This window comes from Protopterus annectens, chromosome 11.part0, assembly GCF_019279795.1.
Source record: "Protopterus annectens isolate FY-2018-M chromosome 11.part0, PAN1.0, whole genome shotgun sequence".
Classification (NCBI taxonomy): domain Eukaryota; kingdom Metazoa; phylum Chordata; order Ceratodontiformes; family Protopteridae; genus Protopterus; species Protopterus annectens.
Window position 1 is genome coordinate 138,445,318 of NC_056745.1, and position 15,503 is coordinate 138,460,820.

The 15,503-nt window shown below is 39.1% G+C and overlaps 1 protein-coding gene across 5 annotated transcripts in view; it reads left to right on the plus strand.

Annotated features, from left to right (window-relative positions):
• LOC122815212 (voltage-dependent L-type calcium channel subunit alpha-1C-like) overlaps positions 1-15,503 on the plus strand; it is a 2,602,552-nt gene that overhangs the window by 2,280,594 nt on the left and 306,455 nt on the right. The gene's annotated exons all lie outside the window — the stretch shown is intronic.

Consider the following 15,503-nt stretch of genomic DNA (forward strand, 5'->3'; position numbering starts at 1 on the left):
GCAGGCTTTTCAGTATGCCTTTTCCAGGGGTGTGACTGTGATACAGATGGACAGTATGTCAGTTGTCTGGTATCTCATCAAAGGGGGGAGGGACATACGTTCTTATCTTCTTTGTCAGGAGGCCACAAGAGTTTGGCAGTGGGCGATCTTCTCTCATTGGTTTCTGGTATCAATGCATATCCTGGGGAAGTCCTACATTCTGTCTGACAGCCTCAGAAAGAGCATATTTTGTTGCCTTGTGAATGGTCCCTAAATCCGTCAGTATCAGCTCAGATTATTTGGCGTTGGGGCACTGCGTATTGCAACCTGTTTGCCTCCCCATCCAACACCAAGTGCAGCAGTTACTAAACCATCTTTCCCCCCATAAGTAAATCACTCAGGTACACTCTAGTGCTTGCTTTACAACTGGGACTTCTTTATGCTTATTCCCAGTTCCTTTGATGGTAAAGTTTCTACATAAAGCAGCCTGCTGCAGAGCCACAGTGATCCTCATCACCCCTTTTTGGCTTCATCAGGTATGATTTTCCTTCCTTGTGCTCTTCTGAAATACCCTTCTTGAGTACTGGAACCCATTTTAGAGCTCATCTCTCATCCAGCAGATCTGGATCCCCCCAATCTTCAGTCCCTCAAATTGATTGCATGGTTCCTCCAGTTCCTTTGATGGCCAGAAATCCTAAGCTTTTGCAGGCAGCTGTTCATATTTTGTCTTCTTCTCAGAAGGCGTGTACTAGAAAACTGTATATATCAATAAGTGGAAAAGGTTTGATCTGATGTTGTCAATTTTCATTCTGTCATCAGTTTATGGGTTTGGATCCGATCCTTGGCTCCACCTTGGTTGTTACTAAAGCTCATGGTAACTAAAAAGCTCTTGAGCTTCTCCCTTACTCATAATGCACCAACCCTAAGCTACCTCAGATCTCATTTGCCGCTTTTTGCAAAAAGACATGGTCAGCCGAGCTCTTGAGCTTTCACAAGATAAGTGATATTTTTTTCAATTCACATCGTAAAAAAACTTATATTTTCTAACATTTTATAGTATTTCTCATATTACTCATCCCTTACCCTCTTATGTTTTCATATCTCTTTAATTATCATTGTTGGTAATTTCTTAATATCTCTGTCTATTGTACAGTTTGTCGTTGGTGATTTCTCTTTCTATCCTTTTACTTTCTACAATTTTGTGTAGTACTTAGTACCATATTTGGTATTTTTTTCTCTGCCTTCTATCTTCTAAAAAAACTGTATTACTTAACTGTTTTCCTGTTTTGTAATTATTGCTGTAATAGCAGAAAAAGGTCCCTCTGACTTTAAAAAGTGTGCCAACTGTGGGCACAAGTCACAGCTGTCAGATGCCCACACACTATGTGTTTATTGCCTAGGGCCATAACATTTACAAGAGGATTGCTTGATCTGCCATAACATCAACCCTAGGGTGCTAATCGAGAGGAAAACTAAGCTAATATTAAAAAGTTTATTACCATCTTCCTTTGGAGAAGTGATATTTGGGGCTCAATCCCCGAAAGGTAAAAATAAAGAAATGAAGCTTTCATCTGTGAAGCCTTCTACCTCATCCACCTCAACTTCAAAGCAATCTAGAAAAAGACAAAAACAAATCCTTTGTGGGGGCAGTGCACAGCCAATCGTCCAGGTATGGAAAGAGAAAAATGATGGATCCAACTATCTCAGATCTGACAAAAAAGCAATCGAATCTGACAGCCTCAAGTTCTGTAGTTCTCCACAGGACCAGATACTGACCTTCCATTGGTCCTGTACCTTCTAGGGTGCCTTCACCCTTTTTGGAACAGCACCATTCCATGTATCCTTCTCTTGCCTCAACTCATTCATCCAGAAATCTGGCAAAGATATGGAAAGAATGATCCAGAAGTTCATTTCGGAGCAGATTCAGGTAGGTGTCTTGCAGGCTCCTACCCCCTTGTGTCAGAAGGCGCATCCATCAGCTACACCACCACTTCAACCTCCTCCTTTGATCCCTTTGGTTGTTTCAGAGTCCGTGGATCCGAGCCTCCCAGGTAAGTCTGGCTCGGATCCGAAGAAAGGATTATGTTCAGATCCAAAACTTATTATGAATACTCTGGGTCAGATTTTTTCAGATCTGGATGACTTGCTGAGCCGAGGCTTCCCTGTTGGGTCTGATGTGTGAGAGTCGACTCTGAAGTTGTTGGAGCCATCTCTGCCCCTTTGAGTTTTGGTTCTGGATAGCTCAACTCTGGCTGCCTCCTCAAGGAGATTGCCTTCGGAGCAGGAGAGGGCAGCAGTCCAGAAGCTTGCTTTCTTGGTGCCAGGGTCTTCTCTATCTCTCTCTCTCTCTGGAATGATCAGCCTTTGAGGTTGTGAAGAGGGTATTCTGTGCTCTGACAGGACAGATGGATCTAACCACCTCTGATCCTCAACCTTCTACCCTGATGTCTCTGCACTTAGAACTTCATCATCCTTTACCACAAGGACAGCCAGTCCGAGATCTCCAGGCTTCTCAGCAGGGTATTACAGTTTCTTCTGATACCTGTCCAGAACACCTCACTAACGAGGTCTCAAGGAAGAAGTGCAAGAGGAAGCACTTGCACTCTCCACAAGGGTCAGTCACAGAGGGTACGGACTTCAGTGAAGCTGAAGGATCCTCCACAATGACCTCCAGAAGACATTTCGTTTGGAGCCTACCAATGGGATTATTGATTTGGTCTCTTGGTGGGCATGGAAGGAACCTGGCACAGTTGAACCTATACCCAGAAGACCGGAGAAGATTCTGGGATCACCTTTGGGGAAAGCGGTTTCAGCTAAAGGGGTGCCCATTGATGCCATGATCATGGTGGTGGTCACTAAAAACAAACTTGCCAAACAGAGTTTCACTGTTCATCCCCTTAATAGGGAGTTTGGGGCGATGGACAGGTTTGAGAAGCGTGCTGCATTGTTTGGCACATTTTACTAGGTTACAGAGGGATTTGATCAAGGAACTATCAAATACCCTCTCAGGATCCATTCCTGCAGAGGTCCAGCCATACATGACCTGTCAGTTCACTCATTCCTTTACACTTTGAATTATAGTTTTCTGCTTGTGCTATGTATAGGAGTCTTAACTGTGTAATACCCCATTCAAATTGGTTAATCCCAATCCACCCTGTTCTACTGGAAGACTCAACTTATCCCACTTGACTCTTGCCATCTTCCCCTCCCAGATAAAGTCCTTCAGCTCCTTATTAATTGCTACCCACAACTTCTCCTCTGGTTGATAAAAATTTGCCTGGCCTGTGTGTAAGACTAAAGGGACTAAAAACATTTTAAATGCTTGTATCATACTATCCATATCCATATAACAAAGCTTCCATTTTCTCAGTTTTTGTATTATCTTTTGTTTAGTCTCTTCCCACATATCCTTAGCTGCCACACTAGAATCATTGTTAATCCATACTCCTAAATACTTTATTTTATCATGTCCCCATAAATATGGGCAAGCCCGAACCAGTTAATGTGTGGGCACATAATTTACTGCTATTGGCTTTGTTATAGCTTCATTAATGTTGTATCCTGAAAAGATATGAAATTGTCTCAAAATATTCCACAACACTGTAATGTTTTTTTTCCTGGTTTTGTCAGGTATAAAATAATATCATCTACAAATAAAGCCATTTTTTTCTTAAATACCATACCAATTATATCCTTGAATTTCGGAGTCCCTTATTTTCTAAATATAATGCAAATAATAAAGGGAAAAGAGGACACCCCTGCCTGGCACCTCTGCTCAAGCATATATATATCCTATATCATATATCCTCCTAATCAATCTTATAATTTTTTTCAGGAAATGCAAATGCTTCCATTGTCCTGCACATCAAGTCCCAATTTACTCTGTCAAATGTTTTCTCTGCATCAAGACCCACCAACAACAATGGTATTTTCTTACATTCTGCTTCCCTCTGGATCATCTTCTTCTTCATCATTGTTCTGTTAATGTTGTCAAATGTTTGCCTCCCCCTCCACAAAACCACCTTGATCTTTTTCTATCAGTTTTGTCATTATTTTTGCCATTCTTTTAGCCACTATGGACATGAACACTTTATAATCATGGTTTAGGATTGAAATGGCCTGTATGAAGCTGGATCTGATGGATCTTTGCCCTCTTTAGTTATTATAGCTACTACTGCTTTCTTCCAGGACAGTGGTATTGCTCCTTCTCTTAAGATACTGTTAAACAAAGCCTTTCAGATCTTTATTAGTTTTCTCCACTAGCTTCCAAGTATCCACAGGAATACCATCTATTCCTGGGGACGTCCCTTTAGATTGGTTATACATCACAATTTTTATCTCATCTCCTCCTATCCTAACTGTTTGTAATTGAGCCTCATCTGCCTCTAACCTTGGCATATTTAATTCATCCATAAACATTTCCATCTGTATCTTTTCTTGATTTTCATATTTCTCTGCTTTATAGAGACTCTCATAGAATTTCCAAAATATTTCTACAGGATCTCTTGTTACCTTTCTTGTTATAGGCTTCCTAAGTTTGGTGACAGCTCTTTCCATTTCCCAAGCAGTTGTGCTAAAAGTTTTTGTGTTCTAGTGTTATTATCAAAAAACAGTTGCTTAACAACAGTATTTCTAAGCTCGTGCATATCATTGAGGTAATCTCTTATTTTCTGCCTAGCATTCTGCGGTTGATCCTCTTCTTGTTCTGTGAGATTCACCCATTCTGCAATACTTTTAACATTTTTGGTTGCTCTAAATAATTCTTGTTACTTCTTAACCAGAGCTCCCTTTCTATTTCCACCCTATTTTTAAACTCCACCTTAATTTTATCCCGCCCCCAGCTATATTTTCAGAAGAAATTTCTATCGTCTCTAACAGCTCCTGAATAATCTCCATTACCCTTTCCTTAAATCCCTCTCCTTTCAACAGATAGGTGGGAAACCGTGAATGTCTCTTTTTCATTACCCATTGCTTTTATTTTAGGTATTATTGGCACATGATCTGAAATAGTTATTAAGCGAGTTTCAAGATCTTCAATTAAATGCACATGTTCCTGTGAAATGTAAATTCAGTGTAGCCTAGCTCAGGTTTTATCTTGGAGAATAATATGCAAATTCACACCAACCTATTACTGAATGTACATATTCCATGCCAAATAGTTTCATAAATGTCTTCAAAATTCTACCCTGCTGTGTTATATCTTCCCTTCTGCCACCCCCCCCCCCCCGACACATCTTCACTGCTGGAAATCAAATTCCAGTCCCCACTTATAAATAATATTCCTTGCTGAAAACTGATTATTTCTCCCAGAATTTTCATAAGCTCCATTATAGCAGTTGTAGGTTGAATGTAAACACATGCCAATATTTTATTTATTTATTTAACATTTGTTAACCGGGGAAAGTCTGACTTGGAACAAAGCCAATTTTCAGCATAGGCCCGGGGAGAAATGCTCCAGACGCCTGTCTTTGTAATGTGGGATGAAACCGGGGTACCTGGAGGAAACCCACACAAACACAGGGAGGACATGCAGACTCCACACAGAAGGCACCCCAGCTGAGAATCAAACCGGAGAACTTCTTGCTGTGAGGCGACAATGCTACAGCTGCACCACTGCGTCGTCCTTATAATATAATCCTCCTCCCTTGCCAGTAGCCTTTTATCACTACAAAACTGCCATTATTATCTTTTTATCTTCTTCTATCACTATTGGAGCACCTCTTGCAATTAATATAAGTACTCCTCATTTTTTTGTCCCAGGTATTCCACTGAATAACCTTCCTGAAAACCTTTCTTTATCAAATTCACATGTTCAGTTCATTCTAAGTGTGTCTCTTGTAACAGCTATTTGCACAATGCAGCTTTAATATAGTTCACTACAAATTCTTGTTTTTATTTATCTGTGAAGCCATTTACATTTAAAGACATTAATAAAAAGCATCATTGATCTGCGGTGGTGCAGCGGTAGTGTTGTTGCCTCACAGCAAGAGTTTCTTCCGTTCGATTCTCGGCTGGAGTGTGTGGAGTGCCTTCTGCGTGGAGTCTGCATGTCCTCTCCGTGGTCGAGTGGCGTTCTGAAAGACATGCATGAATGGGCGTGCCTTCGTTGAAAGTTGGGCGTCGAGCTGGCAACTCGGCACTGTAAAAATCTACTGCCAATCATTAACGGACCAGAGTTCTGCTGTGGCTACCCCTAACCAGGAAAAAGCTGAAAGACAAACAACAACAACAATAAAAGCACCTTAAAAAGTTATTATTCCCGCCTGTTATGTATAACACCTTTTTTGGTAAATGTCTCGTGCCAGCTTTTGTGTTACATGCATACACTGTTTGGCAGGTTGAACTTTTATACAGTTGTTTCTTGTTATATCCATTTGACCCTATGTCACATCTTATAAAACTTTGTTTTATTGAAAGCCCTCAAACATAAAAAAAAAAAAAAAAGCAAACACACCTCCAATACCCCCCTAAAACTTATTAACTTAATACTAACACAGAAAACTATGTACACCTTCAAATATTGAAGTTTTACACTCCTAACAATAACAAAAGTCTGAAACTGTCAGCCACAATCACAGAATTGAGTTAACCTAAAAGAAAGGCTATCCACACTAAGATGCATGATGCAGCCAGTGCTTCTGCTAAGTGTTGATTGGTTCTCTGTTATCTTTATGGCTGTCCCTGCTGGGAAAACCCCCTGAAAGTTTTCATAGAACATTAACTACATTGGGAAAGCCCCTGAATGCTTTCAGAGAAAATAATCTACTTGGGAAAAACCCTGAATGCTTTCAGAGGACATTATCTCCTAGCCAGTTTCTACTTTCTTTTTCCCCCATCCAATCACTGTCCACCACACTGTAGCCAGTTTCTTTTTATCAGATTGTTTCCATGGAGAAATGAGAACCAGGCAGCTGGTTTATGTTTATCAGATTGTTTCCATGGAAACATGAATACCAGCTGCAGAATTGTTACTGAGCATATGTATTTGTTAGAAAAGCCTCATAATATTCAATGTTCTTTTTCATTTACTTGCTCTGTTTTAAAATGTTTTACTAAATCAAGTCTTTAATCCAGTTATTTCCCCATGGAAGAATGAGAAAAGCACACACATTTTTCTTTTATCATAGTTTTTCACTGGGCTTTTTTTCCCTCTTTTTATTACATTGCAGTGCTTATATTTCTTAAAACTGAACAAGAAGAAAGAGCTAAGAAGGAAGAAAGAAAAGAAAAAAAGAACAGCAACACATGTTTACAATCCCCATTACGCTTACAACTAACTGAAAAAAACTTTATAGCATGTAAAGAAAACCACATACCACAAAATTGGTACTATTTAAAAAAAATCGTTACTTACAGTTAACTTTCTCCCTCCTCTTCCCCTCCCCAAAGCACTTTCCCAAACATTAATGACATGAAGTAGGGCATATGCTTTAGAGTCCCCCACAAGTCCAACAAATTCTGAGAAGGTCCAATATTTGCAGATTTTCTTGTTCTGTCATATTTCACAGACATAATTATTGCATTGTAATCCCATATTAAGTTACTGGTTTTATTACTGTTCATATCCGAAATCCAGTCTCTGCTTCATTTCCAATGTACTGTTGATTCTTCTAGTCTACTCTTGTGCTCCATTCCTTCTCTCCAATGTTTTCCATTGAAAATTTTGAAAAGGTTTCACAGGTACGGTCCCTCCTTGGTCTTTATTACCAGGAGAACAAGAAGTATGATCTCCTTTTTCACAGCTTCTTTTTGTTGGACAAACTTTTGTATTTCCTCCTTAGCATGTACGTCATCAAAAAATGATTTTGTCTCTCTGGGGAAGAATACCTTGAAGACAGCTGGGTACAGCAGTTTGAATCTCACACCTGTATCTCGACATTCCCTGAATAGTGGAATACATTTGCTCCTCTTCTGTCTGGTGTACAATGAGTAATCATTCTCCACAAACACTCTGCTCTCTCTCACTTTTAGTACTTTGTCCTTCTGCCACAGTTTTGTCAGAATCAACTCCTTCTGCTGGTAGGATTGCATCTTTAATATTAAAGGTCTAGGTTGCTTTCTTGTAGCCTGGTTTGGAGAATAATAGACACAATGTGCCCTTTCAACTAACAACTCCTGCTGTGGAATAGCAGTCCAGTTGTTTATTTGTGCTTTCATAAAATTAATGCAGTCTGTTCCTTCCAGCTTCTCTGATATAGCTGAAAATCTCAGGTTTTCCCTGTGTGCTTTGTCCTCTAATTCTATTATTTTTGAAACATCCCTTCCTGAGCAGTCTCATATTCAGCCAGCCTTTTCTTCATTTCACCCTCTGATTTTTGTGGCTTTATCATCTCATCTGAATATCTGTTTAAAACTTCTTCCATTTTTCCAGCCTTTTGTTGTTTCTGTTGATATACTCCATAAGTGTTTTGTTTGTTTTAAGCAGGTCTGTATGCAGTTCTCTTATATCTTCCTGTAGGTTATTGGAAGTCATGTCTGAAGGTTGCATTGCTTTCTGCTGGACAGCTGCAGAACTTTCCCCAGTCAGTGTTTCCTCCTCACTATTTGTGGCTGATTTATTTTTCCAGGTCTTCTATATTTCTTTATTCCTGGCATCCAGGCACATACATAGCCATTACTGAAATTTACCCATAAACACAAGTCTATTGGCCTTCTTTGCTGAGTTTCTCTTTCACACTAGAAGAGGGAGAAATACAGTAAGCTGTTACTCAATGTGCAGCCATCTTGGAAGTCCTCCACTACAAATATAATCTAATGCCTTCTTTCATCTTACTAGTATCTGTTAGCTTTCCTGACCTAACAACTACTACTCATATTTCCACCACTTCTTCCTATCCTTTAACTGTATTGTACCTTTCCCTTTACAGTTATGTAACTGCAAATATATTTGATTTGTCAGATCTTTTCTGCATAGATATTGTTTCTCAGATTTTCTGTGCTTACTCATAAACATTAACCATTGGTATTTGTATACTGTATGTGGTTTTGTTACATGATGTAACCCCGCCTGAGCCTGTATCTGGTCATTGTACAATCAGTGTTCTACCCTGAAAAATATTAAATAAATAAACAGACAAATAAATAAATAAATAATGAAACACCAAACAAAGTACTCATGTGGCTACCAAATTACCAGCTGAGTCAGCAGCAACATTGCTTTTATTGTCTTGTAGAGGAGCATGACATAGTGAGAACTTGTGTTGTAGAAGCAAGATTACATCATTAGAGAGTATGGTATAAAGCCTTTACCAGGCTTAGCTCAAACCTGTCATCAGTGTATGCCATTTGGCTGACAGACTATATCACACTGATGCCCTGTCTTTTAACTCAAGGCATGTGTCTGTCACTTGCTTGTCTGTACAAGTTAGCTTATCCCTATAGGTAGTGGAGGGTTCAAGGCACTTTGTGTTCTTTGAGGAGTCAGAGGACCCTGAGACTATTATCTCTCAGATGAACAAAGTCCACCACCAGCATTACTTTATATCCCTTGATGGCTCCTACTTTGGAGAAGCAGTCAGATTCGTGAGGAACAGCCTAAATTGGTCTTGATCCCCTGTTCCATTTCCTCATAAATGCCTTATGGACTTCCTAGGAAGGAGGCCTGAGGAATAGTATGTTATCCCTTCTGTGGAGCCAGCCATTAGAATTCAGTTTGTGCAGCCTGAAGACACCCTAATTCTGCGTCTTTGTCCCTCAAAATAAAGTCAGGTTTTTCCAGCTCCAGTCTAAGTGTGTAGAACAGTTGACCTCTTGTCCTTGCACTGATTCTCATGTGATCTTTTCAGTGCATTATAGGCAACAGGGTCCAATACATTTTGCTACCTTGCTGTCTAACAAGGGGTCTCAAGATTTGGACTGGTGTCTCAAGCTTTAGATTGGTGTGGCAAGGGTGTTTCTTCATCTTACCTATCCCAGTTTTACAGTCATCATGTCAGAAATGCTCTGGATAAGTCTGAGTATCTCCTGGAGTTTTTACTCAAGGAAGAGTTGGTAGACACTGTCTCCAACTTCTTCCCTGGGCTATCATGTATCCTGCTGTGACTCTGACTTACACTCAGTCATTGAGATCAACCAAGCATGTCATATTTGCTTGAGGATTACAGTTCAAGTTTTCAGTTATTTATTGTACTCTTCTTTGAGATGTATGAATGAGATTCTGTTAATTGTATGTCTCTTCTTGCTAATGGTCCAATTTCACAGCTCCAGCAAAAATGAGGCAGGCATTACACTATCTGTATGTGACTGCTCTTTCTCTGAGCTGAGTGTTCTTAGACTGAGAATTAGAATGCTTGGTGGGGGATGCAGGGTTTCTTGCCAGCCTGCAAAAATGAGGCTTAAAAAGTTGAATATGTTTGTATTGCTTGCAAGCTGAAGTACTTGTGATGTAAGTTTCTGAGTTCTTCAGTTCATATAGTATGAGTCAGTATTTCTGTGCTTTTGTGTTAAAAGTTTGGGTGCCTAAAGGAAATTTGCAACTTTACAGTGCATATAATGTGAGTATGGTCTCAAAATCAGGCATGTGCCTTGATACAATGGTATGGCTGGGATTGTTCTCCCTGAAGGAGGAGCTCAGGAGCAGAGTACCCATTTAGCTGGAAAGGTACTCATCATCCAGCCTGTTAAAGACTTGATTTGTGTCCTCCCACAGAGAAAGATGGGCCTCCCCTCTCTGGATGACCTTTATAATTTTACATCTTTTGTTTTTCTATTTATAATTATTTCTCTTCTAAAACTAACCAGTCTCAAGAAAGAAAGACAAAGAACAGGTGTCCTCACTCTCCATCAGAGGCTCTGAAATGTAATGTAATCTTGTTCCACCCCCAATTTTACCCAAATTGATGATGTTGCTGCCTTCCGCACTACAATCCTGACTCAAGGACTGGCCTAAAGAGCCAACACCAGGGACCGATAGTTCACAATATTGTCACTTTTGGAAATGTCTTAGAGTTCTACTAGCTTTATTCAGGTATTCTTTGGAAGTGGCCCTGTAGAGGTCAATCCCATGACTGTATTTTGAGGAGTAATTCAATATTAGTGGAAGTCCTGTCTGACTACTGCTGAGAGGATTGCTTTCATCAGTATGGAGCTGGATAATCTCCTGTGTTCATTTATCTAGCTAGTTTTATATATAGACTCCTAGTACAGTTGGATAGAAGAGGCACATATGCGTGTAGGAGATGTAGAGTTGTAGCTCTATATCTGATGAAAAGATTTTTGTACATCCTACTACTGGGTTCAGATTTGAATCAAAGTTTTATGCGGACTGTGCCTCTACACATCTAGTTTATCTGGCCCAGTGTAAAGGTTTTTCATGTTTTTATGTAGGGAAAACTGAATGTTCGTTTAAGGAGCATATAATGGAACATTTAGGTTATATACGAAGGCAAGACCCTACTAGTGCATTGTTTAAGCATGTCTGTGATAATCCTGGACATATATTTGTTTTTAGAGTTTTACAAATAATGGGTGTTGATAAGCGAGGAGGAGATACGGGAAATAAATTGGAATTGGCAGAATCTAAATAGATAATTAGGCTTATTGCACATAGAGCACCAGGCTTGAATGGGTGTATACCTTTAAAGCCTGTTTTAAAGGCACGTCCCCTTTGTCATTAAATATGTTGATTAGATTATTGTTTAATTGTTTGTATTATTTAAACGGTTGTTGTGTAGTTTTATTCTATGGTCTGATGAAGTGCAGTGTACCTGCAAGAAAGTGCTAACCTGTATTTTAATAAATTAATGCTTTTAAGCCGTGCTTGGTTGACTTATTCTTTTATACTGATTGGTTTCTGTGTTTGGTACAAGGTGGCCTTTACTGTTTGGTTGTTTTTTTTATTTATTGGATTTTTGTTGACTGCTTTTGACTGTACTGAATGGAGCATGGCTGAAGTGCTAGATATAGGGCTTGGCTATAGTCCGACTACTTGAGTGAACCTTAAATCACAGGAATGTCTGATGAGTTTGCTGACAACTTCTGTTAATTCTCTACTAAGAGCTGAATTCATGGAAGAGAATGTGGCTAACAATGATTGTACTGACCGTGAAGGACTTTCTTCAGCGCTTAGAGTGATCAAGAGTAAGTTATTTAAAATTAAGAACTTACAAGAGGAGAGACTGTACATGGAAGCGTGCCTCCACCATAAAGTAGTTCCGAGAGGACTCTATGTACTTAAAATGCCTACACAAGGGGAGGCGTGTCCTGAGATGTTACAGGAATGGCAAGTGCTTAACCTTGAGGTTAGTTTCAATTATATGCAGCTTCTCATCGACTACTTTAAAAGTTCTGAACTTGGGTTGTCTAAAGAAATGGCGCAGGCATTAACTGAAATTAAGAGAAAGTTTTTATGTGGAGCACTTGACCAAGGGCTTGATGAGCTCTGTAATGCAGCTTATCTCTATGAGAGTAGGTTAAAGAAACAGAAAATAACTAAGCTACAAAGGGACTGTAATGATTTCAGGAGGGGTCATATATTTGTTTGGTCCCATGATAATGCTATGTTTTCTGTACAGTCTGATATTGCTGCTGCATCCTCCCAGAGTGGAGGAAAAGTAACTGCAGAAGAACACCCATAGTTGTTCTGCTTCTATTAATGGAGGAGTAACTGTGCATTGTACAACTTCGGCTACTACATCAACTCCTGTGGACAATAGTGCACTTAGTCAGCAAAATTAACTTGGAGCTAGACGTAAAGAACTGACTTCTGTATCAGCTAACTCTACTAATTCTAATTCTTTTCCCTGGCTTCCAGTAACTTTCAAGCACATAGACATGCCCAAGGGAGGGAGGTCTCGCAGCCAGGGAAGAAAGAGAAAAAATATGTTGCCCGATTGAGGAAGGAAGTTCTATCTTAAGCCACCGGAGTGAATGGGGATTCAGTAGTAGTTAATTTATCAACATATATATTGACTCCAGCACAAGTAAGACTCTTAGAGAAGGGTTTGTCGTTTATACCTTCACGCCCTTCCGATTTTAGTGATGTTGTTATGGATCTACGTTGTTTTATGTGAAATGTAATGTTATGGTAATATGGCTACTGATAATTTGTATAATGAGGCTGTTTATAAAAAAAATAGTGTTTTCTCTCCTGTACTTGCTCCATCATTGGAGTCATTTATTAAATTATGTGAGATGGATCTTTTGAGTAGTGCTGGGAGTTATAAAAGGTTTTGTAACTGGACTCTGATGAAAGGAAAGCACTTTTTGAGTTGAAGACGAATGAAACTATACAAATCTGCCCTGCAGATATGGGTGGAGCGGTTGTTGTGTTAGATAGGGCTTACTATATTGAGAGTAAGTTAGAGATGCTGAGAGATGATTTAACTTATGTAAGTATATCTAGAAATGAGGTTGATTTAATGGCTAAAAGGGTTTATGACTATTTATATGATGCTCTAATGTGCAGAATATTAGATCATGAGCTTTTCACTTATTCTACTGTTGAGTTTCCAGTGATTATCTGTATATATGGCCTCCCCAAAATACATAAGGGGCTCCATAGACCTCCTTTAAGACCCAGTGTATCGGGAAGGGGTTGGGTGACTGAACCACTTCTCTATTTTTGTGCAAGATAAATTGGGGCCAGTGGTTTCCATGATTTCTTCTGTGCTCAAGGATACTGAACATTTTTTGAGAGATTTGTTTTTGACGGTTGAGAATATTGATATGTCTGAGTACTGGTTTGTGACTTTAGATGTGTCAATTCTTTTTACTGTTATACCCTATCTTGAGGGCATTCAAGCAGCTAGACTAGCCCTCTTGAAGCATAGTTCTTATTCGAGAGAAATGGTTATGCTGATCTCTCTCTTTTTATTAGAAATTATCCTTGAGAGTAATGTTTTTATATTTAATGATTGTATCTACTGGCAGAAGGTTGGCATGGCTATGGGCACAGCATGTGCCAATAGCTATGCCAAACTAGTTATGGCTCAGTGGGAGGAAGAATTTGTTTTTGGAGCCAGTGGGTTCAATGAATATATTAAACTGGATAGGAGATATGTGGATGATAGTTTTCTTTTGTGGGGAGGCTCGCTATATGATTTAAATCGGTTTGTGTTATACCTGAATTCATCCACCTCCTTTTTGAGGTTTACGCAGAATGTTGCATTTGATAAAATAGATTTTTTGGATATACAGATTGCTAAAATGAATGATGCTTCTATTGAGACTGCACATTTTAGAAAAGACTGTCATAGGAACAACCTTTTACACCAGACCAGTATGCACCCCAGCCATATTTCTGGCAATATTGTTCGGGGCAGATATTTAGGATGTCTAGGCTGTATACTAATGATGAGGCCTTTATTGGAGCAGTTGGGCATCTACAAGATGAATTTAAAACCATGGGCTATAGTAGTAGTAGTAATGAAGTGTCTGTGGACATGTTAGATTTTGCTAACATACGCAGCGATAGAGCCAAGCCATTTTATTCCTCTAAGGTAGAGGGGAATAGTAAGTGGAGGAAGAGTATGGTATATTCTAAGTCCAGGAGAAATAAGGTTGCCTTAACCTATACTAATGATATAAAGAGAATATGTGGTATTATTGAGAGGAACTGGCCTGTATTGTTAGCTGATGATGAAATTAAAGGGCTGGTTGTCCCAAATCCATCCTTTAGGTTTAAGAATAGACGTACTTTGAAGAGGGAATTATGCTATAATATTAATCAGGGTAGACCCCTAGTACAGTCGGACAGAAGAGGTACATATGCATGTAGGAGATGTAGAGCTTGTAGCTCTATATCTGATAAAAAGATTTTTTGTACATCCTACTTTTGGGTTCAGATTTGAACCGAAGTTTTATGCAGACTGTGCCTCTATACATCTAGTTTATCTGACCCGGTATAAAGGTTTTTTCATGTTTTTATGTAGGGAAAATTGAACTCTTCTTTAAGGAGTGTATAATGGAACATTTAGGTTATATACGAAGGCGCAGCCCTACTAGTGCATTGTATAAGCATGTCTGTGATAATCCTGGACATATATTTGTTTTTATAGTTTTACAAATAATTGGTGTTAATAAGCGGTGGGAAATAAATTGGGATTGGCAGAATCTAAATGGATATTTAAGCTTATTGCACAAAGAGCACCAGGCTTGAAGGGGTGTATACCTTTAAAGCCAGTTTTAAAGGCACTTTCTCTTTGTCATTAATTATGTTGATTAGATTATTGTTTAATTGTTTGTATTATTTAAATGGTTGTTGTGTAGTTTTATTCTATGGTCTGATGAAGTGCAGTGTACCTGCAAGAAAGCACTTACCTGTATTTTAATAAATTAATGCTTTTAAGCCGTGCTTGGCTGCATTATTCTTTTATACTGATTAGTTTTATATATTTATCAGTATTGCCTGTCACCTATTTAGTTTTCATCCTTTCAAGACATTTTCTTGCCTACTACGTCTACTCGTTTATCAAGGTTGTCAACAGTTCCTCTTTCCCTTCTTCACACTCTGTAGGAATTCACTGGTAGAGGATGTTTAGTTTGTTTTTCTGTCCTACACTTCTTTTCCAGAGCTGTGTTTTATT